This window comes from Rattus norvegicus, chromosome 13 (assembly GCF_036323735.1).
Source record: "Rattus norvegicus strain BN/NHsdMcwi chromosome 13, GRCr8, whole genome shotgun sequence".
NCBI classification, from domain to species: Eukaryota; Metazoa; Chordata; class Mammalia; order Rodentia; family Muridae; genus Rattus; species Rattus norvegicus.
In genome coordinates this window covers 83399722-83403869 of record NC_086031.1, presented here as the reverse complement: position 1 = coordinate 83403869, position 4148 = coordinate 83399722, and positions in this window count along the sequence as shown.

Genomic DNA, 4148 nt, shown 5'->3' with positions numbered 1-4148 from the left:
TACAGCTGGGTCCTCAGGTAGTGTAATGTCCAATTGTCTGAGGAACCTCCAGACTGATTTCCAGAGAAGTTGTACCAATTTGCAATCCTACCAACAATGGAGGAGTGTTCCTCTTTCTCCACATCCTGGCCAGCATCTGTTGTCACCTGAGTATTTGATCTTAGCTGAACTCTAGATTCTTAAAGCACCATCACTGAAAAAATTTTCTAAGTCCTAAAATTAAAAAAAATGTTATACGTTAAAATTAAGTCTCCTAATAAAAGCAAAAGAAGAAATAGTTCCTAGAGGCTGGACGTCTCCACAGTGAAAATCATTGCTGCTGTTGCAGAAGGTCTTGGTTCCATTGAAGCATGCACTGGTGTCTTGCTACTGTACTTAACACCAGTTCCAACCCTCTTACACCATTCTCTGGCCTTTAGGGCACCAGACATACACATAGTGGACTTATCTACAGGCAGGCTCTAATATCCATATACACAAAATAAGAATATGATTTTAAAAAAGAAGAAAAATGTCTAACTTAATTACCTATTGCTATCAAAACTATGCAAAAATCATACCAAAAAAAGAAATGAGTAGCTATAAAATAGGTCAATACCAACCATGACATAAAACACCTGTATAAAAAATATATAAAATCCAAAAATATTTTTTTAAAAAGACAATGATGCTTGATGGTGTTGTTTATTGAAGAGATGTTAAGAGTGATAAAACACTTAAAACTGAATTGATATGGAATAGCCAGCCCAACCCAATAGTGGATAGCGTACTTGAATAGATACTTCTACAACAAACAGCAAGGTTTTCGCCATTGCCAGGAAAATGCAAACCAAAGGGTGAGACATGTGCCTGTGTCAGCCAATGCAGGCATCCTTCTGCAAATGCACAAACAAAAAGGATACAGTTTACCAAATTGTAGCTAGAGGAACTTTCTAGGGGAGTCCAATACTTTGTTATAAAATAATTGTAAAAATCTCAGCTTTGAAACAATACCTGCATTGGTAAGCAATCTTACCACCTCACTAGAAAAAAAAATGATCTTTTTAGCAGCTTCAAAGTCTTAAACATGTGTTCCCAGTGTCCACTCTCAATATCGGAAAGTGGATAAAATGTGTTGTTATCCCTGAATAAAGCACAGAGCAGAGTTACAGATGCTACAAATTACAGAATTAATAATGTCAGCTTGACAAGAGACGTGTCTGGACTTTGACACTTGTATGATCCCCTGGTTACTCCACAGGCAACTAGGTACCATTCTGTCCCCACAACAAGACCAACCTTTTCCTGATAGCAATGTTGACAGACATGGCACACCCGACCTTTTCCTAGACCACGGTGCTTCACATTTGTAGGCACTCCTCTTAGAATGGATTTACAGTAATTACTTGAATGAGAATATCAAGAATAAAATATACTCTTGTAAAAATGATAAACAATAGAACTGCTCCTAGAGGAACAGCCAGAACATTTGAGACGCCATCAAAAATTACATTTGAGATGACCTTTTTCTAATGTTCCCTTTGAATTGATATGTGAAATATGTAGTTATTTATGGAGGAGGAAGAGGAGGATGAGGAAGAGAAGGAGAGAGAGAGAGAGAGAGAGAGAGAGAGAGAGAGAGAGAGAGAGAGAGAGAGAGAAAGAGAGAGTTGGAAATAAGGGTGTCTCCAAGAGATACTTATTTGATTACTAAGATAACTTGAAGTGATAACACATTGGAAATTCATATATTTTTGCTGGTTAATTGCATCTTTACACACTCATGAAACTAACAAACAAGTATTTTCATATTGCGTTCAATATGTATTCGAGTCCCTCTATGGGAAATGCAATTCTGGATGATTCATGCAAAGAACCCTGAATCATCTACTTTCTGTTACATTTTTACTTAAAACTAGTCAACTACTTAGTTGTTGCTCTTTCCGTTTTTCCTTCTTAATCTTGTGAGATAAGAAAAACAAAGCTCATATTTTGAGTAATAAGCCAGCCACAGGGTGTGCACGTAGATTTTTGTGACGTTGTGAAATATAAGTCATGTGCATTTGGACTTGTGACAGTCCCAGCTCTACCACAAGAAATGGAAAGCCCAATTCTTGACAAAATGCTTGTGGAAATCCTATATTGGCTACATAGTGATGACGTCAGGGTGAAGGGTCAAGACTGGAAAAGTTACCAACACCTCAAACGTTGGCTAATACTCCAAAAATCTTTGTTAAAAATCTTGTTAATGAAAAGCAGACTCTGACTGCGGCTGGAGCATGCCTTTTTTTTTTTTTTTTTTTTTTTTGGTTCTTTTTTTCGGAGCTGGGGACCGAACCCAGGGCCTTGCGCTTCCTAGGTAAGCGCTCTACCACTGAGCTAAATCCCCAGCCCCTGGAGCATGCCTTTAACGGCAGCATTCGAAGCACTCGAAGACAGAAGGAGGTGGATCTCTATGAGTTCAAGGGGAGCCTGGTCTGCAGAGTCAGGTCCAGGACAGCCAAGGTTACACAGAGAAACCCGACCTTGAAAACCAAAAGAAAAAAGGGAAAAAAATAGAGAAGAAAAGAAAACCATGTTCTGAGTTAATAATTCGACTACTGGTAGAAATATCATTGCCTAGGAATGCAGGAATGTGTCAGTCGGGGCAGTTGTTTCTCGTCTTCTTCCAAAGCTAGCAGATCTTTCTCATGCAGGGGCATGGCGTCCCTCCATCAAATTCTAACCAGTCTGTCCTCACAGAGGAGTGTCAGAGCTGTTAAGAAAGAGATACCTTCAAGTTTATGCACTGTCACTCACATGGCTCTGCCTGAAAACTTCCAAACAGGTATTGAAACCTTTTTTATACATAAAACCACCTTTAATAGCTCTCATAGCCCTGTAAGTGCTTGCTTAAGGTCAGAGGGACCTTGAGTGTTTGTACTAAGATAACAAAAGACCTCCGAACCTCCGAGATGGTTAGCGAAGAATCGAATGAAATAGAGAAATCTCCCTGTCTGATGTGCAGAGGTTCCAGCTCAGCGTTCTGTGCGGAATTAATTCTTTTATCAGGTCTGGTTTTATGAGTCCTTCCCTTCTATGCATAGTAATTCTAGACATGCGGCTACACCAGAATGAAAGGTATCAGGGCTCAGCCAACTCTGAGCCATTTATTTATTGAAAACTTTATCTCCATATTGAATTCTCGATGAAGAAGTTTTCATTAAGCCCACAAGACTGGGATAACGAGTGAGCCATGGAGTCTTTTTTTTTTTTTTTTTTTTTTTTGAAAAGGGTCCCAATCTGGGTTTCGTTGCCCTCGCTTCTACCCCAAAACTGCCTACAGAGCCAGAGAGAGAAATGAGCGTTCAAAGTGGATTCTCCCCCCCTCCCCCCGCATTTGAGCAGGCCACAATTTATATCACTCGGGTCTCCTTAAATTAGTCCAAGAGGATTTCATTTTACAGGCCTGCTTGACTAGGATCCTTTTGGCACGACGGACTTAGCTTTGTATACAACGGAGATTCATATTTTATGTGTGTGTAAAAACCCCAGCCATGAATCTAGCAGCTCAAAGCTTCACCTTCATTCTTCACAGCTCAGTTCAGAGCCCAGCACATTTCCATAGGCCTGGTCTCAGGATAGCTCTTGGCGGAGCAGAAAGGACAAAAAGCTAAAAATAGAAAAGGAACTCGGAGCCTCCGAGCCTCTGGAGGACAGGAAAAGAAGACTTTTTTAGTTTTTCACACCACACCTTCCAAATTAATAGGATGTCCACATAATGCCCCCCATTCACACATTTAAATTGAAATAGCACTTCGGGCCAGACATTGCTTTCTGCTTTTTAAGTGAGAGGGGCCTTAGAATAATGTTTAAAGCTTCTGAAATAATATCCCTCCCGTGGACCTATCTGGCAAGCCTGCAAGGCCTCAGCCTGTCACCACTTTTCTGCCTGCAGTTCTCAGCTTCTTCCCGTCTGTGGTCTTGCCCCTCCCCCCAAATCCCAGGGCTACAAACCTAAATAGTTTGCAAAGCAGAACCAGAAGGACAAGGTGCAAAAAAAAAAACAAAAACAAAAAAACAAAAAAAAACAACGAGCTAGGAAGTTTGCCTCCAAACAACTCCGCATGATTTCTTAGGCGGCTTTCAAAATCCTCTCTCCTCTCCCTACCCAAGTGGTAACTCTAAGA